The sequence below is a fragment of the Accipiter gentilis genome, chromosome 15 (genome assembly GCF_929443795.1).
Source record: "Accipiter gentilis chromosome 15, bAccGen1.1, whole genome shotgun sequence".
NCBI classification, from domain to species: domain Eukaryota; kingdom Metazoa; phylum Chordata; class Aves; order Accipitriformes; family Accipitridae; genus Astur; species Astur gentilis.
The window spans coordinates 13,476,603-13,502,596 of NC_064894.1; positions in this window are offsets into that span (position 1 = coordinate 13,476,603).

The following is a 25,994-nucleotide window of genomic DNA, read 5'->3' on the forward strand; positions in this document are numbered from 1 at the left end:
TAAGGTATTCCACCCAATTGATCGTTTTCCTTTCTTTATCTGTGGTCCATTGTGGTGATCAGAAGCCAGTCCTAGAAGCCATGCTGAGGAATGGGTTTCGTAGCTGCATTCTCTGTAGATATTAAAAAATGGACATGTTCATTTTTAGGAAATGGGGTAGGCTACATAAGCTCTAACAACAAAGTATCCTACAAATATTTACTTTGCCTTCAGTTCTGTGATGCTTTTCAGGATCTCATCTTCTTCAGTACTCAGAGAAAAGACATGTTTTTTAGACTTATTTTTTGCATTATTAACCTGTCCTAATCATTAGATTCAGCTCCAGCAAGTATGGTATGTATATGCAATCTATTATAAGGAAGAATGTTGAAACAGTAAGTTTTCCATGCTTATCTTAGCACTTATATAGTTTATTCATCATTAAAATCAATGCATAATCATAACTGGGTATGTGAGCAAGCTGTCAGGTACAGTGACAAATCCAAGGAGGCAAGTAATTTACCCGAGTCTGTACATTTGGCTAAGGAATAACAGGTTATGGTGGTAATCTTTCCAACTGATCATTTTCAGTTCATTTTTCAAGTGCAGATTTAAATAGAGAAAATATCTTTGAACATCCAGTACAAGGACAAAATATAAAAATATATAATAATGAAATATCTTATCTCAGAGTGCTCAGAAGTTGATAGGTACACGATAATGTAGCTGCTTGCACCTGTAGTTTTCTTATCTGTATTAATTTATTTGAATGTCTGTACCAACATGTGATTCAGAAGTCTTCTACCTAACTGGGAATAAAACATATGAATCAGTAGTCTGTCAATGGCAATAAGAAGTCTAAGTTGCAGTATGTTAGATTTATAGAAGAACCACAGGTCCATTTCTTAGTCTTTATCCAAGATTTGACCCATATCCTACAGAAGTTAATTATGGCCTAATCCTGTTGCTACTGCAGGGTCTGGAAAGCTCTCAGACTCTGACCCTCTAGTGAGAGTCTTTTCACAAAGTGACAGCAAAAAGTTTCCAGATAAGAACAGAAGCAGGTTCTGAATGACTTCAGTGCTACAGAAGCAAGATTTCAGATGTTTCCCAATGACTTGGATGAGGAAGGCACTTAGCACCTGCTTTGCAGGTTCTTAAAAGAGCAAGTGTCTGTAGAAAATTCACTTTGGTGAATATGCTCCCTTGAATTACCTATACATAAATCTCAGACACTGGAAGTCAAGTTTATTTTAATTCTTATTGGACATCAGCTTTCAGCTTGGAAGAATTTGGGCACAACCAGGAAGGTACCAGAATTGGGTAAGATCGAATAGTGGGTGCCTTGCAGACGTTGGCAGTTTGGTGTTTTATAGCAAGAAACACACAACACAAAGCTTTTCGCTTTAGATCATGGAAAGCTCAGTTAACTAGATCTCTGAACAGCTGTACTATGCTAACTTTGAATGGCTTATTGTGGTGGGCTGACACTGGCCAGCAGCTAAGCACCCGCACAGCTGCTTACTTGCTCCCCCTCCTCCAGAGGGATGGGGGAGAGAATAGGAAGAGAAAAAGTGAGAAAAGTCATGCGTAAAGATAAAGACAGTTTAATAAGTGAAGGAAAGAAAGAAAAGAACAAAACAAACCACAAAACCCCACATGATGCGAAGGCAATTACGCGCTACCTCCCACAAACGGACTGATACCCATCCAGCCTTCAAGAAAATACTATCTTTCAAAAGAACTTCCTCCACCCCTCCACCCTCTACCCCCTCCTCTCATTTCCCATTTTTATCACTGAGCATGATATTATTTGGTGGGAAATATCCCTTTGGCCAATTCAGGTCAGCTGTCCTAGTTGTGTCCTCTTCCAACTTCGCGCCCAACCCTTGCCTACTCACTGGCTCACAGAGTGGGAAAAAGCCTTGACTGCTGTGCAAGCACTGTTCTGTGATAACCAAAACATTGGTGTATTATCATCAGCACTGTTATAGCCACAAATCCAAAACTCAGCATCACATAGACTGCTGTGAAGAAAGTTAACTCCATCTGAGCCAGACCCAATGCATGTACTTCCCTAGCAGAGATACACCATCAACCCTGACAATTGCAAAGATGATGAACCATTTGAAACAGGATAGCTCTGATAACATAGCAACAGGGACTGAGACTGACAAGTAGATATGTGAGCTAGAAACATAGCAACAGAAAGCATTTTGTCAGGATTATGAATCCGTGGAAGGACTCAGTCTGCGACCCATTTAATTTGGAGCCTAGAAGCACATGATAAAAGGAGATAACCCATCTTTCTTACTAATGTCTGTAAAACCAAGTGGCCAAATGATAAATATACCTCAAAATTTTCACATTGGATTGGGTTTCATTTTTAAATAAGAGTTTAAACGGAGTTTACTAGACACCAAAGTGCTTATGTGAAGCTAGTTTAGCCAGTCACAGGAAATGCTGAAGGCATACTAGTAGGCCAATTTGTCACATATTCTTTACTCCTGCCATAAGCTGTGCAATTATTGAAAACACCTATTTAGAGATCCTACATCAACTCTAAGCCTTTGATTTCAACCATCATAGAACTATATGTGTATTATAATTATATGTGCATAGTGGGAAAAGAGGGTGAATTAATGTTTCTGAATGATGTTAGGAAATTGATAACTGTACTTGTTCTGTTGGCTAAGGGGAACATCTGGAAGAGATGGAAACTAATGACATTTATACATAAAGATTACTTAATGAGTCAGTGCTTCAAGGCACACTATCTCCTCATGGGTATTGAATGTCCTCTTCTCTAATTTAATGAGGTTTTCAAAAGCATGGTGAAGGCAATGTAGAAGCACTTGCCTTGGTTCCCTAGTGGGAGGGGAAAGGTCTTAATGCTTGTGACATCATAAAGGAGATGTTCAGCATGTTTATGAAATGAATGTTGCCAAATGACACATTGAGCGACAAAACCCACAGTGATGTGATCCCTCAGAAAGTCACTGCTCCCAGCCATCTGAATAGCTGAATTTTCTCTCTCTGTTGTGTATTGTGGCTCAGGGTGGAAAGAATAAAGAGTTCTCCTTAGCTTTCATAAGATTCCTAGATGTCTGTTGGAGTCAGCAGTGAGTGCCTTTATAGGATGTAAATATTTTTATATTCAGCTGGCTTTATTACTAATTTATTTTCCCTGGGATATATTTTTATGGTTAATCATGTTCATGGACAACCCAGGAAGCAATTTAAAAAGAAAAGTCACATGCATTTACAAATGCATGTCCGTTAGAAGATCTGTGTGGTAATCACTGGATTCTCACTGGAGAATCTCCACAGACTGGAGAATTACATCTTGGGGTTTGGAGAGTATGTAAAGATAAACTGATAGTATTAGCAAGAGTGGTGCTGAACTTCATTACTTTTAGAAGAGTGAAGAGACATTTATGCCTTAGCAGTCACAGTCTTCCCTAAAGATTTTTGTTGCATGCAGAAAATGCGCATTTAGTATAAGATTGCACACATCTCACCAGAACTGAAGCATTTCCAACTCAAGGTGTCTGTGAGACACAGGGTGAATCACTCTCTGGAATTTTCTTTATCTCTTGATTATAGAGGGAGCCCAGACACTGCCTTTGTTTAGACATTTTTTTCCAGATGAATGAAGCTGGGAAAAACAAATCCTGTCTCTAGCATCTTCTAGTATAGTTTGAATGAGATCTCTCTTACACTATCTTCATCTTTTAGCTCTCCAGATGGCAGATCCTGTAGGAAGCCATTGTTCTTGAACAGAGGCATGCTGAGAGGGTAGGAGTTTCTTATGTGCTCTTATAAAATTACTTACTCTGAATTTGCAAGCTGTGTGCAGCAAAAATCTACCCGTTTTTTCCCCCCTATAATCTTCTTCGTAAACAACTAAACTTTCGAAATTATTTTTTTAAAGAAGTCCTACTAAGATTAGACAAAGCTCGTCAAAAGACAAATTCAGATTATGTCAGAGCCAAAGAAGTACATAAAGCTGTATCATTTGGCAGAGTGAGATGCCCTGGGGGCTGAGCACTGGTTAGTGATGTAGATGATTAAGGTTCTGCTTGATGCTGTGCTGGCCCAGAGTGATTAAATAAGGGTTTGAAACTGATCTTCTGTTAGCTTAGCTAACTTACGCAGCCAACCTGCTGTGTGCAGATACGCACTTGCTTTTCTGCATCTAGAAGGCAAATCAGGTCTCAGTCTGAGAACAAACTTGCTGACACATCTATTTTTTATGTTGAAACTCTTAAATGAGTGCATTTCAAAAACAAATGCCGATCCCACAACAGAAGTATCATCTTAAGGATGGTCCTTTAGAAAGGTCACCTCAGAGCCTGCCTGTGTCTTCACCTTACCAACTAAGAGGTAGGAGAAGGCTGTTTCTCCTCTTTCCTTGAATAACTGGAGATCCTGGGAAAGTCTGTAGTTAAATTTCCTCTCCTAAATCAGATAATAATGTTCTCAAATGCTGGGATTTCTTGTAGAACAGCAACTCTGTAGATGAGCAGGCTGCTAGAAATGCTGTGTTAAGAGGATTTGGCAAGACTGGGTGCAGCAATACACAGCAGCTGGTCCAGTATGTCAGAAGGGAAGGATGTTCCCACTACACAGACTCTTGAATCTTGCAGTAACTGCAGCAAAAATGACATGTATCAAAGACGTTTGTGGAAGAAGGAAATGGTATATATTGCATTATCCCCTTTGGAAGTAGTAGGCAGTTTCGGGGTAAGGTTAAGCATTAACCGTTCCATTTGACAGCTGCAGTGATGGATTCAAACAATAAAGAAAACCTTAAACCTAGCACTGATCTATAAAATGCATTTTTAGGTATTAAATGAAATATTTTTGCCAGTAATTTTTGCTGTTCATAACCCCTATTTAAAATTTCCTCAGAAAACAGGATTTACAAGGATTCAAAGGTCTCCTAAGATCTACATATCCTTACTTTTGCAGTGGCTTCTTTTCCCTGTGCAGTACATCTTGAGACTTACTGGACTTGTTCTCTTTCCTCCTCTGTCAAGTGATCTCTTCTCAGGTGTTTGCTCTTGCATGAGCACATTTCTTCCATGCTGGCTTTCTTTTCTGCTTCTCTCTTAGAAACGTTTCTGTGGCCTATAGATGTATCATCATTTGGCATATTTTGTGCCTAAACTGTTTTATCTATGCACTGGGTTTTAAAGTCCTTGCTACAGAGACAACTTTTACTTACATGCAGCATTAGCTGCATGCAGCCAGCATGCAGCTGATGCATACAAAATGTAACCAGGTCTTTAAAAGTGACTACTAATTTTTAAGCATTCTAGCACACAATTCATAGACTTCAGAAACAGAGGATGCTGAGCATCACCTTTTAAATGTATCAGCCTGAAAACTACTGGTGCTAATGTTGATGACAGTGATAACTTGCTGGAGTTCTGACCATTGCTGTGCTTATTCTGCACTAAGACAGGAGGGATTTTTGTCATAAGGAAATGAATCCCCAAGGACTTGGGTTTTCTGAAGGCTCAGAACCAAATCTCAGTTCTCAGCAGAGCCCAGAGCTTAAACAACCTCTTTTATCCCCACTGGTGAGCCAAATATCACTTCAGTATATTATTAAGTTTACATTCCTTCTCTAAAAATAGGATTGATACCTATGTTCCCAGGCTTCTTACCTGTAGGCAGTTTATCTTACATTGCAGTGGTTTTGCTCTAATCTAAAGTCCAAAGAGTTAAAGAGGCAAGAGTGTTCACTTTTTATGCTGGGAGTGGGGTCTGCTGACTTTTGCTTTAAGAGTCTGTGAAGAATGAAGTGAAAGCAAAAGAATATATTTTTGCAGCATGTATCAATCTTCTGGTAGTCTTTGATCTCTTTAAGGGTATTCATGGTCTAAATGACTACCACACTTTTACAGAAATAACTGGAACCTGGATTTGAAATAATTGACACCAAAGGGAAAACATATTAAAAGTAGTAATCTCTATCCAGCGCTTAATTTTTTTCCCAGTGCCGACATTAAAGGTAAACTAATCCTTACTTTTTTTCTTGAAAACTAGTGATTTAGCCAAAGTAAAGACATTATATTATGAAAGCAGACATGTACACACTATTCACAAGGAAGACACCTAGCAAAGATTTAAGAAAAAAATGTTTTTGTCAATAAAAAAAATTGCCTTAAGCATTTTTCTTACCATTTACTTAGCAGATTTTTCTTTCTTAGTTCGAAGTCATAAGTGAAAATGAAAAAAAGAACAAAACCCCAAACAAAAACCTGTAATACATTGTGCTCAAGTAAAGCTTCAGAAAGTCTGCAAGTAACATGTATCTATCTCTTATAAATTTGTCTTTTGCAAAACTAGCTGAGACTTTGTGATAGCATCATTTCTCCTTTACCAACCTGGGATAAACTTTTGATTAATACATCCAGTGGGGGAAAAAAGTATGGAGGACCAGCCTCTACTGGTTTATGTGAGTAGATTTCATAACAGAAGAGGGTACTCTGGGATTTATTCTTGTAAGCTCTGCTAAATTTAATGGGCCAGATCACATCCTCCTGTGCAAAAAAAAAAAAAAAAAAAAAAAAGGCGGTGTCATGCCCAAAGTTAATCAGAATAGTATGGCATATAGTTCTTTGCAAGAGGTGTAGATACTAAATGAGGCAGATCTCCATAAATTCCTTGCCTAAAACCAATTTCTGAACAAGTCAGGGACCATAAGGCATCTCAGAGCCCCTGAGGATCAGTGGGACTGACAGAGGCACCCACACTGGGACTGAAGGTGTCCTGGCTGCCCTGTCAGCTCTGGTGGTGGAACTTCTCCCTCATAGGGTCATCCTTTTCATAACACGATCATAAAAACACTGTCTAGAAAGGAATGACGTGACAAAGCATTGAGATACATCAATGGTATGTCAGAGTTCCTTTCAAAATGAATACTGATATCATCAGTGTTCTTCGCCAAAAAGAATTTCTTCATAGGTATGTCAGAGGGTACTGAGGTACTGGGCAAATTATTTTTAGCTTTTCCCCTTTTTGTGCTCATCCATACTCACTTGAAATCATGATCATTTAGGTGGCAGAGAGCTGCCGTGTAAGAACAGAAATTCAAAGCCTTTTGAAAGGCTAAAACTAATGACAGAGAATTGAAAATGGGATAGAATGTAATTAAATCACATCCAATTTAGCAAGTAATATGCATGCCTTTATTCACAGCTAATGCCTAAATTTCACTCCTCTAAGAGAAAAGTAGTAGCCCCTAATATTAGCATTTGACATAGTAGCTTGTAATTCAGTTGGGATCTTGCTTCCATTTTTATAGGATATTCTTTATCCTCATTATGCCTTGGCCACCGCATCCAAGAGCAAGAACAGCCTATTAAAGATGCCACAAAAGAGGCGGTTAGCCCAGTCCTTTTGGGAAGGTGTTCTGGGTTAAGCCAAGTTCATATAATCAGCTATTGCTATTGTTTTTTAATTCATGTACATTTCATTCACTGATTTGAAAAAAAAAAAAATAAATTGCAATTAAAATGAGTATCAGAAGTAAAAATGCATATTCAGGTAACAGTTGTTGGAATAGGGGGTACCAGAAACCATTTGCTTCCAATCACCATTGCCGTATTACAAAATATTTGAGGTTCGGAAACATCCACAGATTCACACATTGAATCTCTTTTTCACTGATATAAACAATGTTAAAGCTCTCTTACTAGTCAGAGATGTGATATTGGCCTCATTGTCACTCTACTGAGATGCTAACAGCAAAGAAGAAAAAGGAATAAAGTTCAAGGCAAGTTTTGAGAGATTTCCAAAGAAAAAAGTGATTGTAACTTCTCCTTTTTCAAGGGGTCAGTTGTTTGTTGAGGCAGTCTCTGAGGATGACATTACATTATTATACCAATTTGTCACCTAAATTAAAGCCATTTAGCCTGTTATTTAGTGTGCAGCTGCAGAACTGATGTGTTTTATTTTATTTTTAATGTGTTTTTTTACAGATGGGAAAAAGAAAACTCTATATGGAGGTAAAAATCACATCAGAACTCTCTAAAGATGTTGCTTGTGATAGAAACTCTCTGGTAAGAGGAACAATAATCTGAACAGATCAAAGTGCTCTCCTTTGTTACATATATCTTACTTGTTGGTTAAAAACACAGCAGTACAGAGATATCTCTTTACACAGCCATCTTATTTTCTTTATATCTGTTCCGTTTTTTTCTGATAATGTGCTTTCACTAAAATAGGTATAAGTGCATTTGTGCATCCACAGGAGCTACTTTATCTGTCATGACCATGTATAATGTCTTCTTAATTGTGAAATAACTTTATTGCTATTTTATATGTTAGTACTACTACTATTTTATATGTTTATATATTTGTCGCTTATGTTTAAAATGTTTGACCAATCTACCAGGAATAAGAAACAATATCAATAAGATAGATGACCATAAGGAAAATAGCTACTGTAGAAAGGCAAGAGTTTTGTAAATGCTGTAAGATGAAATCTGAACAGCTCTACCCCCCATTTGAATCTGAGTAGAAGCATGTTCAGGATTTCTTGACATTCTGTTCTAATTTGTATCCCTTTCTTGCTTTATAATCCAGAGTGCTTATCACCATACTGTGTTAGCCAGAGGCAGTATTTCTATCAGCATGATAAAATGCTGTCCTAGCTGGTCAGCTCTCCAAATCCATCAATAGTTTTTATACATACTATATACTACACAAATTTACTTGCCTGAACGACTATCCGCTCCTGAATTTTCTCCCTATTTCTATACCTAGCTTTTCTTTTGAGAGTTGCTGACCTTCTAATAATCACACTCTTTCCATATTTTTTTGCTCCCTTTTAAGTTTTGTTTCATACTAAAATATCATTTTTTTTCATTCCTTCACTTTGTTTTTCATTCATTCTCTTTGTTTTCCATTGCTTTTCTAAATTGCACTTCAGTTCTGGACTGTCTCATTACAACTATCATTTTTTTTGTTTCCAAAGAAGCACATTTATGTGTCAGAGAATAATAATACTGGCTTATTCCTATAACAATGTTCATGGCTGCTTTTATTCAACTCAAAGCAATAGCCACATGGGCATAGTCTTATATGTGAAGACTCTGAACAAGTCATTTGCTTCCAGTTAGACTCTGATATCTTACTCTCAAGCCTGTCAGGTCTGTTTGGCATCTTCAACCCCGCACAAGAGTAAATGTTTAGTATTTACCAGTTTTATCAAAGCACACATACACAGATAAGCCTATGATGGAGTCTTCTTTTCCATGGGCAGTAGAAGTGGGATTATATCACAGGGTGCCAGGCTGTAGGGGGCCGTTACAAGCAATAGTGTTAGGCCGAGCTTTTAGTGATGGGATCATACACAGAAAGTTTGTAGTTGGCAGTTGGTGGAGTGAGCTTGGATTAGTTCTGAAGGCTCATTGCTCTGCACTTTGACAGAATTATCTGATGGCTGGGAAATCCTGAACTGCTACACTGTGATTACGATTCAGCGTAATCTCATCTTTCTGCTGCTGAAACTGACACTGAGGTGTATGGGGAGACTCAGACTGAAATTCAGCCCTAACTGTTCCTTATTTATGTCTATTCAAATACTATTTTGGAGATATTTTCTGAAATGATTCATGACGCATCAGCATTTCAGTGAGGTATTGTCCCTAGTCTGTTTAAGAACTCTTTCTAGTGCAGAATGATAGGAAGTAATGTCAACCTTGACAGAAGAAGAACTCAGCAGGGAACGTGTTAGCACCCTGTCAAGGCATCTCTGTACCTTTTATCACAGCACAAGAATAAAACACCACTTTGTAATGATAACTCCCTGATTTTGTGCAGTTCAAGTGAAAAAAGCAGCAAAAGTACTACTCCCAGCAACTAGTTTCCCCTCCATCCCTTGGAGTTCTTCATCCACGTACAGCCTTTGTTTCTTTTTGCAGGGACTATCGCATCCTGAGGCAACTGCTCTTCTGGAGAGACCTGTTCTGTTAGAGAAAGGGCCTAGCTCTTCCCTGCACTCCACAATTTTCTTTTTAGCTGGAAGAAAGTGGAATTTTTGTACTTTCACATTTTCTCATCAACTCCTTTCCTATGATACGTTTGTCAGAAATATGTTTTCCTCAGAAATTTCCTTTTGATTTGAACTAATCTGGCAAATCAGAGTTTAAACTGCAAAATTAAATCATTCTAATTTATTCATCTAGGTGCTTAATGTAATTATATTGTGACAGATATGAACAAAGTAAAGCTTCTAAATTGTGTGTAAAGGAAAGAAATGCATTCAAATTCTTTCTGGCTGGTCCCAGTGTGAAGATCTGTAATCTGTTAGTCTTTCTCCCCAAAACCCCTTTTAGATGGTCAATTCTCCTTCCATTCACATTGAGAAAGCAAACCTATGTTTAAATAACACTTGATTTAAATATTTATTATTTAACCTTTCAGTAAAAAGATTTATTGAATATCATTTAAATATTTAAATGGATAACAATAAATAATATCAACAACTGTATTTAAATAATATTAAATTTGTGGCACAAATTAGCTCAAGGCAAGCAACTCCAAAGTCAAGTTGAAGGTATGTTGTTATTTGTATTCAGTTTAAAACTAAATACGCCAAAGCACAATGTTAGAGTTGGAAAGAGTCATGGAAGGTCCAGTGATAATAATAGAAATCTTCTAAGTACATTAGAACAGTTATATTTTAAGTCTTGTTTAATTTTAATTATTAAATATAGGCACAATGGGATACATTTGGAAGAAATACTTCCCTTAACTCTTAAAGCTTTAAGAAATTTAATGTAAATTTCTGTTAACCTCTTAAACATTTCTTTGATCAGATCAGGAAAGTATTGGCATATTAAAAACTAAGCACAAAAGTGAAGTCATGTATTCATCAAGATCTGCTGTTTTACCAAAGCCGAGATATTTTGTCAAGAGATAGCTGGATCTATGGCATTTTCAGGGGAAGGCAAAGACAAGGACAACTAAGGCACCAGAGACCTAGCTTCAGATGCTTACTGTGCCTTAGTTGGAGTAATTTAGGGGAAACTTTTATTCTAAATCAGAAGAGGTGGAATGCCCACTTGCCATTATTTATGTCAGTACCTTAACAAATGGACTAACAACTCTCAAAAGGCACATTTCTTTAAAATAAAATTTTAAAAAAGCTTCTATTTTTACACAGCTGGAAGAGGAAATTTTATAATCTTGTCCTGGTTTCAGGTTGTGGTTAAACCACGGCACCTGGATGTTTGTTATAGTAATGAATTACCATTTTCTTTGCAGGTGTATGCCAAAGGTATCTTTCTATGCTCCATACGAATATAATGACTCATATACAAGCTCCTGCTCATGATTCAGTTGCTCACACATCCCCACCTAGATTATGTCACCTGCTTTGTAGCTGCTGCATTTGAAGAGCACAGATATCCCCTAATTCCTGGGCAAATATAACAGGTGCACCTATGTGTTTTGAATATTGTAGGATGTCTCAAATGAGACTGGACACCTATGTTTAAGCATCCCCCAAAGAGTTTAATTCTGCAGCCGAATACATCTACCACATCCACTTTTAATATTCCACTGGTTTCAAGGGAAATAGCTAGTCTTCAAAGACAAAAATAGAGATTAAGGCTGCACTGTGAGGTGGGGCCCTAGAACTGTTCACTGTGTGAATGGAAAAATCAGTTATGACTGATTCACCTGACCTGGAATAGCAGAGAAGTTGTTTTAGGAAGGTTAGCTTAGGTATTGCCCTGATTTCAGCTGGGATAGAGTTAACTGTCTTCCTAGTAGCTGGTACAGTGCTATGTTTTGAGTTCAGTATGAGAAGAATGTTGATAACACACTGATGTTTTCAGTTGTTGCTCAGTAGTGTTTAGTCTAAAGTCAAGGATTTTTCAGCTTCTCATGCCCAGCCAGGGCACAAGAAGTTGGCACAGGACGCAGCCAGGGCACCTGACCCAAACTGGCCAACGGTGTATTCCATACCATGGGACGTCATGCCCAGTATATAAACTGGGGGGGGTGGGGGTGGATCGCCACTTGGGAACTAACTGGGCATCAGTCAGCTAGGTGGCGAGGAATTGCATTGTGCATCACTTGCATATTCCAATGCTTTTATTATTACTGTTGTCATTTTATTAGTGTTATCATCATCATGATTAGTTTCTTCTTTTCTGTTTTATTAAACTGTTCTTATCTCAACCCACGAGTTTTACTTCTTTTCCTGATTTTCTCCCCCATCCCACTGCGGGGGGGGAGGGAGTGAGCGGCTGCGTGGTGCTTAGTTGCTGGCTGGGGTTAAACCACAACAGGTATATACTAACTATGGTATTATCCAGTGAATAGACTTTTTGAACTAAATTAATGAACACTATTTAGTGAAGAATGATCAAAGTTTTGGACGTAAAAGACTGCTCAAGATTGTTCTATTGAAATAGTTTGTTATCCTTCCCTCAGGTACATTACTGAGAAGGCAGCCAGAATGAACACCTATATTCTTCCAAAGAAGCTTTTTCATATATTTTGCTCATTCCCTCTCCCTCCCTCTTTCCTGTTTTCTGTGGATTTGGGACTTAGTTTGAAGACAGAAGACTTGCCTGGATTGCAAATAGAGTTTATTTGAATATTGCTGAAGCTGATGAGGTAAGCTTTCAGCTGAGGGATGTTTCTTAAACTTGCAGCTTTCTGATTATGATTCATTCCTCTTGTTACTGTCATTGGAAGCTACTCTGGGAAGAAAGACGAAAAGCGAGTGGTGACCATATATTATTTCATCCAGAGTCCCTGGAGCACACTGAAGATGGGAGCAAAGTAAAATCAAATAACCTGACTGATATTAAGCCAGTAACTTTTTCCATTCTGCCCTTCCTTTTCTTCCACTCCCTCAGTTGGGATACACTGACCTAGTATGCACATGGATAACAGATCTTAAATTCATGGAACAACCAGTTTGATTACACTTTATTATAGCAGCTAGATGAGAACATAAGAGCAGAATACTAATCAATCAAATGGAGACTCTTTTCAGCCGAGATAGCACAAAAAGTATTTATAAACCAATGCTCAGAGAGATACTTTTTTCCAAATTGCAAATTTTATATGTAAAATATTTGAGGACTAATATATTGTCCTGGAATACATACCAGAAAAGCTTATGGCAAAAGAGTACTACTAAGTTTGCAAAGGCAAACTCATCAACATTAAGGAAAGCTGGTTGTCCCTGCAACTTTAATTAAGTTCTGTTAATTTCCTATCACTGTAATTGAAGTGATCACATGCTATGTTTTTCCATGGGACTCCTTCCTTATCCGATGCTCAGAGTACCATACATTAGTCACTGGCCTTTGCTCAGATTCTATCTGTGGAGAAGTGTGGACTTGTTCTTAAGGTAATCATAAGTATGCTGTCTTAGGACTTCTGAGGCAGCTGCAAATTCACTTCCACATGTCCTTGCAAGACTGTCGAATAGTACTATCTATGTTTTAAATAAAAAATAATGCAAGCACTGAAAATTTTAAAGAAAAAAATCGTTAATCATGTAAGATGACGGAGTAAGCGATAGTAGTGATAGAGGGATAGGTTGTCATTCTTTAGTTGCTCACATTTGGTGAAATTCGTTGTCTGACATGAACCAAAGATCTGCCACAGCAAATGTTAGCATAATGGCTTTAAATTTGGCAAAGTTACAAGAAATTGAACCCCAGAGCCTATGTTGGCAAAATATGACCCAGCTTTATTTCATTAACTGTTAATTGTCAAAGAACAACCAACAATAATCATCCTAGTTTTCTTATCAGACTTTGTACCATGCAAACAAGTCTCTCTATTTTTTGAATTGGACCTTTAGAATGAACTGTACAAAGTATGCTAATACCTTGTAGATGGTAATAGGCTTAGCCAGATGAAATATACATCTAATATTTAAAGGATCTGTTATATAGAGTGAAAAAAAGTTTTGGAAAGCTCATGGAAATTGTGTTGTACTAAAATTATCAAGTTTTTTTTTAGCCAAGAGTGCTGAACAGAAATGTGGAAAAATGGGACATAATTAAAATTTACAAATTAAATTATTCAGATTTCCAAGGGTGTAAAAAAGTAACTACGGTATTTTATGTCATTTTTCTTCCTTTGCCTCCAGGACTGTCAAAAGAGCAGCAGAAAGTAAAGGCCATGACACTGAACTAGGAGCCTTGAAAATGAGTTCTGTTCACAGCTCTGCAAGTGATTTGCTTTCTGACCTCCTCATTCTTTTTTCTTTTAGGATGTGATGGTTTAGGGGGGTTGGTTTTTATTTATTTATTATTTGGGGGGTGGGGGGGGTGGAAGAATTATACCTTGATAAATCTTTGGTCCATGCCTAGCCAAAATGGGAAACTATACAGAAAAACAGACAATAAGAAAATAAAAGTTAGATTTAAACATCATCTTTTTAATAATCCCTGTGACAAGAACAGGAAAGATTTGTTTTCATGCATTTTTAATATTCCATTTCTAATTTCTGAAATCTCCAAGCTCTTATTTAAACTATGACTAATACTGATAGAAACCTGTCCATAAGACTTGCAATCATTAAATTTTATCCTTAACAGATTAAGATACTTTGGTGTAAATTCCCCACAGTATTAAAAATGTGACAGTCTTGGTCAAATCAACCCCTAGCTGGCTTTAAACACAGTACAGAAACTCCTGCTAGCCTCGGTTCTCAAAGCAGAGGCTGTTGTTATTGGTCACGCTAACCCTGGCTCATCATATTCCATTTGACCTAGACTTATGGGTAGCTCATTAGCTCTTCTCGTACCCCACTTTAGGAACTAAATCTCATCCAAAGCCTCTGAAAAGCTGAGCTCAAAACTTGGACTAGTATCATGCTGAGTCTTGAATTTAACTGAGCAGTGCCAGCACACCTATCTCAGCAGTCTCTACCAGCTAATTTTCTTTTTCCTAAACCAGCCAGGGACAAACCTAATGATAAACCAGTGTCTTCTTCTAGATTGAGCCCTAAGCTATGATCATAGGACCCAAACAGACAAAGCTTTTTTGTGGCACTTAGGGACAGGGTTTAGTGGTGGACTTGGCAGTGTTAGTTTAGTGGTTGGACTCGATTTTATAAGTCTTTTCCAACCTAGATGATTCTATGATTCTATGATAAACCTAGTTTTAAACTTAGCCTGTAACCCCAGTAGGTCCTGTATATCTAAATTGTTTTCCTAGCATGGTGACATTAAATCTAATTCCTGGAAGTCCTTCCAGCTAGTGTCTCCTTTCAATTTACTTAGCAAACTCTGAAAACCATGCACTTCAGGTACTAGTATTACTTTAGTGGCTTTTCCTGGCCTGAACTCTAAACTCCAGCTGAACTCTAAACCCTGCGTGAACTTGGTAGGGTTGACTCTGCCAAGCCAAGCCTAGCCTAATGGGATTCAAACAAACAAAACAATAACAAGTTGTCAGCCCTTACTATATATAGCCATTGTCCCGAAATCCCTAACTATTATCTTAATTTACTTTGAATTCTCTGCCTTTCTCTGTCCTATCCCAAACTCTAGCTCAGACTCTAAGGAACTTGGAGTTTAGCTAGTCTATTGAGCCCTGTTAACCAAAATCCTGACCTCATTTCTGGACTCAAAATTGACCCTTGCCATCTCTAGAAGCAATCTTTTCCTTGCAGACTCCAAAAGTCTTTACTGTGATAGTAAAAAAAGGACAACAGAATAGGATGTGGGTTTTTTGGTTGGTTTTTTTTTTTTTGTGTTTTTTTTTGAATCTGCTGGGTTTGCTGAAAGATATTTAAGCTATAGACATCCAGGTAGATCTGGAAGAGGTGCTGTAAGAGAACTTATGCGTTACAGTGTTCGGTATTGCAGCATTCAACTTTTACACATCTCTTATTCAATTCAGTTTGCTGGGAGGCGTGTTATACTTGTGTTAATCATGGCTATCAGATGGGGTACTTTGGCCAAACAAATGTTACCTGCTCTGTAACTCTTGATAGACTGCAGGATGGCTTAGTACATGCAGTACAATGTTAAGTTGGTTCTTTAAACCTCTGTTCATTGAAGTGAAGGTACCTAAGGGCACACATGGCTAAGGACATGAATGTTAGGCAGCAACCATTGGTAGCTAAACATCGGTGACAAAGGTGTAGCTGGTTTCTTGTCTGCTCTGTGAATCTGGAAAATACTTGCGAATTATTGTAGCTGTCATAAGCTGTCATAAGACCAATGTCATGGGCTTATGAGTGTCATTTTGAGCTAGGACCTCACAACAATGCTACGTTTCCAAGTGAAGAACTGTTTTGTGATGCTGAAGGACTGCTTAATTGTTTTCTTACATTATATTTTCAAGCATTGGAGCCATTTGGCCTTAGCTGACTGCTTAAACCGATTTTTCAGATGTTTGAGGAGTGTCATTCAACTCCTAGAGCTAATTTCTTTGTAATTGAGCTCTATTCTGCATGGTTTGCCTTCTTTCTTGGTAAATTTTTTATCTCAAGGATTTTGTCTTGTCAATATATATCATAAAAGAGGCTCAGGGAAAAGCCAGCAATTCCACGTATGAAAATCTCTGAAATATTTGTTTCCCGTTACACATGTTGCTTTGCTTTGTTCTCAGTGGAGGTTGTGCAGTACTAATCTCACTCGAAGTGTAACTATATGTACACATAAATTATATATGCACACGCATATGTGTACATGCATGTACACACATAAACACGTCCTTTTTACACGAACTACTATGCTCTGACCTGATGAAAACAGTGTGTGGCAAGCTCACTTTCAGTTGCTGTAATAAATGGATATTCCTTTTAAGACTGCAAATGACAGCTTTGTGGCCTAAGAGGATTTTTGAGTCTTGTACTGATGTAAAATGTTTTGATGCTATTGATGGGGATGTGTGTGCATTGAATAGTATTGTCCTGAACAGGATTAGTTTCTAGAAAATCAAGACACTCTGCAGTACAAAGCATCAAAGCATCGACTTTCTGATCGAGCATGTGGAAATATACATGTGGATTTGCACCAAATCAATCTGTGGCTGCATTATTCACAACACATGATTACTGACAATTGTTCTGATGAAACTTGTCACAAGATTATTGTGAATCATCCGCTTTTATAGCAGCACAGTTTATAACCCCCATGTGGTGGGAAGGCAAATAGAAAGAAATGGTGTAACGTTGATGTTTGACTTTTTCATTCAGTACAGGGTTCTCAGTATTCATTCTGATGTTGCAGTATATGGAATTAAAACAGAAGGTCTCTGAAACACTTTCTGGAAATTAGGCCCATTGTATTATTTACAGTTAGCTTGTTTTCATCATAAAATCCAAAATATTGCACTGGTTCTTATTTTAGCTTCTACCAGGCCTGCCTTATTTAATTACCAGTTCACTATTCTGTCAGTGGTGGAGGTTCTGTAAGTGGTGGAGAGGATTATCAAGAGTTGTATCTTACTCTCTTACTTTACACTGCCTGAAGCCCCCTGATTTTCTGCATACAGCTTACAATTGCAGTCAACTTTTTAGTGTAGTCAGTTACTTATTTGCTTTGTGATGAATGCCGGATGTTGGCTATATTAGGAACCCTTTATCCAGCTTCAATTAAAAGACTTTCCTTGTTTTGATTATGGTGTATTTTCCAAGAAACAGTCTACTGAGTTAACTTGAACAAAGCATACTAGAAAACAAAGGGGGAAGAATATATTCTGATATATATAATAGTTGTGATGTGAATCATCTGAAGTTGTCCTGTGAGAATATTCAGAAGTGTAGAGTGGAATATATATGTAAATTGTTGCTGAATGAGGGCCTGAAGTGTTATAAAATATGCTCAGAACTCTATAGTTAATTCATGTAGGTACAAAGCTTGAAAAAATAAAATAGCCATTGCTCATATCTCTGATGATACTCTTCTTTACCATTAAGAACACTGCTGATTCTTAATACTAATCTGATATCATCTTGATTTTTAGTGTTCCCCTTTCACATACTTAGATGCATGAGATGTAATAAGATTCAAATTGCTAAAAAGATGATTTTGCTACAGACTGAATTTTGAAAAAATCTTTAATTGGCTGTTACAGGAATCTTTATGGTTTTTGCAACAAATTGCCTGACCACACAATATTAAAAATTATTTTGAAACATCTTGGTAGTGCCTTTGCAGACATTTCTGTGGTTGTTTTGAAGTAGCACATGAAGTAACCTTAAAATAGGTTTTACTTCCACTATTAAAATGAACAAAACCACTAAAATAAGAAGTATCTTATGACACTCTAAGCACGTGTTCTTTGCTGGCATTTTAGATTAGAAAGTTCTCCAGACAGTTTCATTTATTGTGGAGTGATCTCAGAGTGTATGAACTGGTTTTCTTTCACCTCAAGCTAAACTGGCAGATGTGATAGAGGTATGGACCAAGTTAATACACTCCAGCTACAAAGGGTGGTTCACCCCATACTAGCCATATAAAAGCTAGTCTGAAGTAATCCCCCTGCCATGGAACACGTGGGGCATGGATGTGTCCTTGTCACCAACTGTCTCGTTCCACAGATTAGTACATAACATACTGGGCCATGCTGTTTGCTAATGCAGACGCTGCCTAATGTGCACCTGTGCTAGTGCATTTTTTCGTCTAAGTGTTCTGAAAAGTAATGAAACCCGTAACAGTTCTGCTTTCAGGTCAGGCTTAAATACATATGTAAAATCCCAAACAGGTAAATTAGGTGAAATTAGAAGGTTCCATAGATATGTAAGCAATATCAGTATAACATGCTTAAATAATGCAGTGTGGGAAAGAGACTTCATCAATGATGGACTACATATTTAGAACATAGATTCATTAATAATACATGGAGAAAGAACAGAAGAAGAAAGAGCTGCCTTTCCATGAAAAAAAGTTTTCAAAGCAGCATATAAGAGATTTTTGAAGAAATATAGGTGGACTAGGAAATTAAAATAGGAGTCAACTGACAATAGAAATCTGCTATGCATTGTCTGATCAAAAGGAGCAGTATAACAGGATGATAACAGAAATCAAACGGGGAAACTGTCTAACCTCCAGTCCCAGGCACAGCTATTTAGAGTGAGTAGTAAAAATGCACCACCTGGGATGATAGATGACTCTGGTTTCGTGTTTCTAATAACGCCCTTGAGTGGGCTAATCACTGCTCTGAGAACATGCCAAATTGCATGTGCTATCTCATTTTCACAGGAAGAATATAGCGTGCACAAGTTTTTGATGTTGTCACCATTACTATGATGATTAGTGTAACAGCATGACTGTGTGAGTCCTGGCAGGAAAGAAAGCCTCTTTGCAGTGCTTAAACACATGTGCATATATGCACATACATGCACATCCTTGTTGTATAGTGCTGCACTGGTTTTGGCTGGGAGAGAGTTCATTTTCTTCATAGTATCTAGTATGGGGCTGTGTTTTGGATTTGTGCTGGAAACAGTGTTGATAATGCAGAGATACTTTTGTTACTGCTGAGCAGGGCTTACCCAGAGCCAAGGGCTGTTCTGCTCCTCACCCCACCCCACCAGCGAGGAGCTGGGGGGGCACAAGGCGTTGGAGGGGACGCAGCCGGGGCAGCAGACGCCAGCTGACCCGAGGGATATTCCAGACCATCGGACGTCATGCTCGGCACATAAAGCTGGGGAAGAAGGAGGAAGGGGGGACGTTGGGAGTGATGGCGTTTGTCTTCCCAAGTCACCATTACAAGTGATGGAGCCCTGCTGTCCTGGAGATGGCTGAACACCTGCCTGCTGATGGGAACCTGTGAATGAATTCCTTGTTTTGCTTGGTTTGTGCACATGGCTTTTGCTTTACCTATTAAACAGTCTTTATCCCAACTCCAGAGTTTTCTCATTTTACCTGTGGTGGGTTGATGCTGGCTGGGTGCCACATGCCCATCAAATCAGCTCTATCACTCCCCTCCTCAACTGTACAAGGCAGAGAATATATAACAAAAGGCTCGTGGGTCGAGATAAGGACAGTTTAATAAAGCAAAAACAAAGGTCGCGTGTGAAAGCAAAGGAAAAGAAAAGGCTTTTTGCTCTACTTCCCATCAGCAGTATTGCTGAGCTGACATATGGTATGGAATATCCCTTTGGTCAGTTTGGATCGGCTGTCTCGGCTATGTCCCCTCCCAAGATCTTGCCCACCCCCCAGACTACTAGTGAGGGGGGAATGTTGGAGAGACAGACTTGATGTTATATCAGCACTGCTCAGCAGTAGCCAAAACACGGGTGTGTTACCAACACCTTTCCAGCTACCAATACAGAGCACAGCACTGTGAGGGCTGCTGTGGGGAGAATTAACTCATCTCAGCCAGACCCAATACATTACCCTTCCGATTTTCTCTCCCATCCTGCTGGGGGGGAAGTGAATGAATGGCTGTGTGGTGCTTAGTCTGGCTGGGGTTAAATCATGACAAGTACATACAATCTAAAAAGTATGACATTCTTCTGATTTCTTCTATAAGGCCAAGGAAATACTAGGAGCCTTGACCAAATCTGGAGATAGCATAAAACTAGAATACAATTCACTGAAATGGTCAATAATCAGCCTGAGTTATGGGCCACAAAAAGCGTGGTCTAAATGGTAACTTCCCCATCAAAGGTTTTATGAAAGTACTTTAAGTAAATTAGGAAGAGTTTTATTTTTGTGGAACCTGTACACCTAGGTCACTGATCTAACTTCAGTCATCTAAAATTTGTTGTCTAATTTCAGCATGCTCATTTTGGCTAGTCATCTGAGGCCAATGAAGGAAGAGAGAGTGCCACCTCTAGAAATTGACTTATCCTACCTCTTTGAACTACTGAGATGTTTAGGGTGTGCTGAATCATCTTTGGGAGTCCCTATTTTGAGACTATAAAGTGGCTTAGAAAACGCTATTTAGGAGATAATTTTTTGTTTAGAAGGCTGAAGTTATTTGAGTTGAAAATCAGTAAAAAGAGCCTAGCATCTCCAGAAGGCAAACCATTTTACCCTCAGACTGACACAAAACGGGTGGATGTTGGGTTGAGACACTATTTTAGACTACGCACCTACCTTTTTAGAAATCAGTGGTGGGATCCACATGACGTCCTCTAGACAGCAAAGGTTGGCACCTAAGTTAGTCTCCTTAGATTTCTCTTCCAGCCAATGAAGAAAGAGAAGGTGCTTCTGAGGTGCAGTTCATTTCATCCTAAAGGAGCTATCTAAAATATTTCAGATACATTGTGCCCTAAATCACCTATTTCCCTTTATGTAAGGAGCCTAGGAACAGTACTTCATGTACAGGAGTCTGTGTTGTGGAAGTTTCAAGTTAAGTGATATAGGTTGGCTTCTGAAAATTCAACCCTTATTACCCAAGTACAAACAAGGACTTAATATAGTGTTATCAAGACTAATAAATATCTGTTCATGCCTTCTTTGTTCACACTGGTTGTATGTCGAAAAGTAACTTCAATGGCCCACTTGCATAGTAAGAAGCTATTCACCAGTAATAAGAACAAGATGTCTGGAAGCAAACTTTACATTACATTGCAGCAGTCTTGCTGGGATAAGAGACAGAAGAAATATTAAAAATGGTGGCACTCATCCTGTTATTAGTGTTGCTTCATGACCACCACACTTAGGACCACATGACTGAAGAATAGCTGAATCACTGTGGTCCTCAGCAATCTAGGCAACAGCAAAATCTGGTGCTTTACTGAAGCTTACGATATGGTGTAAAGACAAATAATTAAATGCAGTTTGTGATGGGAAAGCTGTTTCTCTGTCTTGCCTGTCAAGGCTTCTCAGAACTGCCATTCCAAGTAGAATATAGTTAATAGAAGAAAGCTAATCAAAATAGTGGCTTTTAATGGTTGAAAAATCCCCAAATTCTACTGGCATTTGAGAAAAGCAATTTGAGAAATAATTTCTTTCAAGGGAAAGAAGTATGGCTAAAAGCAGGGTGGAAGTAAATACATGAGTGCAAGAAAATAAGGAAATCTTTTCTTTTTTCTTTAGGAGAATTCATTGATGATTCTCCCTCTCTGAAAGCTCCTGTTTCTCTTTGCTTCTGTAATCTGCCTGAGTGATTGCAGAGTGTTTGTTAGCAGAACATACGGTGACTATCTGACCCCGTATGTGCAATCAGGCAGAATCCAGGCAGAGAACTAGTCATCACTGCACACTGAAATGTTTCTGAAAATGATCATTTGATGTGACCATTTTTCTTCTGGGTCTCTGTTGCTGCTGTCAACAACCAACTTAGCAAAATGACCAAAGGTATATTTCTCTCTGGGGATATATGTCTGCCCTTTGTTGGATGGCTGCTGTACAATATATCCTAGGGCATGAAAGGGTGTCAAACCTGCTAAGGACCACAGTGTGTGCACATTATAGAAACACTGCCATTTCCTTAACCCTTCCATGGCCTGCTCATATATAGCAAAGACTAAGACCTTGTCCTTAATAGAGATAAAGATGTCATAATAACAAAATACAAATAAAAAGTATGGGAAAGATTTTCACACTCTGGGACCTCAAGTCTTGTTCTACCCCAATCAACAAAGTTGGAGTCTTACTAATAAAAAAAAAAAGGCAGGGTTTGTATATAACATTATAGTCTTAGAGATGGAATTGAAATGAAAGCGAAGTTTTGAATTTGAAAACTTCACTGATTTTTCTTTTAAACGTAGCTAAAGTATTCCTTCCACCTATCCTTGTGCATAATTACCATTTATAGAATAACCTGACATGGTTCTAGGGAGGCTAATTACAAAGAGTAAACACAATAAGATGGTTAAGGGAGCTTCCTTGTTTTCTGTCATTCAAGGCCTACTTTAGAATTTGTTTCATGTTGTTTTCCTGCAGTCCCTTGATGACAACTCTACCCTGGATTTCAGTGGGGTTTAGCTGCTTAGACTCTTGGCCTTAGTCACTTATTTTAACAAAAGGATGTTTTCTAAATGAGAGATATCATGTTGGCATGATATCTGTGGCACTCTGTGCTCACAGAATGGTCACATTTCCTTTTTCGTTTCATGTTGAAGATGGGAGGAAAAATCTTACAGATGACATACAAACTACTCTGCATCTTTTCCTGTGGTTCTGTTTTTTTGGGAAAAGCCTTTTCTTGGGCATTTTCACAAAAGGAAAATCAGTATGCCTGTGTTCTGGCTCACTATTCAACTATCTAATGCCATTCAAATGTCCTGTAGTTTACAAAGGCAGATGAAGGCTTGTGTATCTTGAAGCTGTTCACACCAATTCCTTTGCATCATGTCTTTAATCTAATCTAAGCAGGAATTCTTTCTTCTCCCTCCAAGAAGAGCTACTGGCCTATACAGGTGACAGCACAGCAGTGATCACTGTTGGCATTAACTTTGAGGATTCAAAAGATGTAACTTTGCTGATGAGTAAAGTCAAAGAGAGAGCTGCCAGTGGCTTCAAGTTTAGAGGCTTGATCCATTGCCTGTGGACAGCACAAGCAATGGGATGACCCCCACTGATTCCTCTGAGATATTTTTCCTGTTTTATAGCATAATTTGCAGCAAACACTTAAAAGTAAAGGTGATTTTTTTTTTTATTTGTAGCATTAATGATACAGAAATAGATTTCAGTAGATGTTTTACATCCTTTCAGTGATGTTCCACTAAACCCATGACCCATTTTTAACTAGAAATCTTAAAAAATGATTGACATAAAAGTGGTGTAAAATTATTTTTTAATGAATAATTCTTTGGTATTTAGAACACCTCCTTCCTTTATTCCTCCCCCCCTCCCCCCTCAAACCACCATAATGTAATTTTTTAAAATTAGATCATCTACAGGTCGCCTACTTATAGGTTGACTGCAACAATTTTTTATTGTAGACATGCACATGCCTTTATTCTGCCTGGGCATTCAAGAGGTTTTTTGCTGGTTTTGCTTTTCTTTTGTTTTTGTTGTTGTTGTTTTTCCTTTGCTTTGCATAGTCTTAATTACATTACTTTTTTTTTTTTTTTTTCTTACAAAAGCATGCAAGAAAAATGACATTCTTTTAGAATGACTTTTCTCAATTAAATCAAAGGTATCAGATAAGATTAGGGAAAATGCTTGCAAAGCACTGGACAAAGAGAACAAGCCTCTTCGTGTTAAATAAACTTTAAGAAAAAAAGTTCTAAGTGATCTCGCTTGTATTATTTGTTGAATGCAATCACAGATTATATTTGAACAAGCAAATAACAACTTGATCCCAATTTCCCCAAAAATAAACAGAAAGAGGTTATTTTGCATGTCTGTACCTATAAATAATAAATGCCTTGAAGTTTGTACACAGTAAATAAATCAGTATTTTTGGACAGAACTTAATTCTCCTCTCACATCATTTTTACTGCTGCAATGACTTCAGTGAAATTTCAGTGGAACTGAGATTCACTGGTTGATGAGAATTACGCTTCTTGGTCTGATGCAATGAGTCTGAATTACAGGCATTTGACCGAGGCAATTTCATTAGTGATTAAAAAGCATACAGGAGGCAGATATATGGGGCATAAGGGACAAAACCTTGAAGATTTAGAATGCATTCAAGAAGGAAAATACTGTTACTTCACAAATTTTAAAGGCATTTTGGTTCCTTCTCCCCCTTGCTGCCTGTGGCTCCTTACAGGCATTCCCACTTGAGCTGGGGCAAATATTTGTTATGGTCTTCGGTGGGCAGATAATGATCAGTTAAAACTCCCCAACTTTAAATGAAAAAGTTAATTTTAACTTTCATCATCCTATTAACCTGGTACCGCATGAGCCTACATGAATACAAGCTGGCTGAGGAAAGGGGTGGTGATGCAGGAGCAGAAATGTGAAGCGGTGATGATTATATGGTCTAAAGTCTTTGTAAAATTACACAGCACTTCTGGCTTAATGGGAATGATCTCCTTTTAGGCACCTTCTGCTGGCAGTAGAGAGGGACTCCTCCCCACCCCGAGCCTAATTTTCTACCCTGAGTTGCCTTCTCTAGGCTTGTACTGAGCAGGAAAGCCCCCCCAAAGCTTTAGTAGCTTGCCCTCCGAAGAAAATTTATGGCTGTGGTCTGCAGCCGTGAAGGGATGTGTACCCTCCTGCACACTAGCACCACAGTCAGCCTTTCGGAAAGCACTCACAGACTCTCTGTGCTCCTGAGTAATGCCACCAGTGGAGTTAGGTCTGCCTACTGCGTGGGTGTCGTAAGGAGCCAGATGAGCTTTTGCATTTCGTGCTGCTGTGGGACAGCCCCTCTGCCCCTGCTGCGTTGCTCTGCACGAGCTGGCTCCTCTGGGGTGAGCCTGGAAGTGGGGAGAGTGAGGAACCCACCGTGGTTTGTCAAAGCAGAGAGTACCCCAGGAGGCGAGCAGAAAAGGCATAGGTAATAGTGAACAACGTATACTTTGCTCGTGTTTCTGACGACTGTAGTTTCAGTTTAATTACTCATAGGAATACTTTGCTGGAATACTGCTGTTGTAACTGTGCTCTTGCATATTCTATAAAAGTGATGACTTTTAGGACTAAAACCTAGAAGCAGTATTCAGTCTGACGGGGAGGGCAGCAGGCTGGGCTGCTCTTCAGAAGAGGGGGCAGAGAAGTAAGAGCAGAGCCATCCTCCTTTGTTACCTCAGAGTGGCAGCACCGTGCCTCTCCAGATCTCTGTGCAGACCAAGGACTTCAGCACGTTGCAAAAAAACCCCTTCACACTACATAAAGTGCATACCCATGGAGCTACTGTCATTGCTTAACCGTTCTACATGTCAGAGAAAAATTGTTGCATATGGAGATGTTGTCAGCAACCTGTAGAGAGTCCATGCAGCTGGTCCCATTTTGTTCAGTGGAACTACAATCTCTATTTTTGCTTAGGACCGTTGTGTTGGGGCAGGCTGTGACCTTAAGCAAAGGCACCGTGTTATGATTTTACTTCCCTGCTAAAGATGTGTCTGTGCTATGATATTCCAGACAGATGTTTGTCTAACCTATTGTTAAAGACCTCCAGTAGTGGAGAATCAACAACGTCCCCAGACAATCTATTTC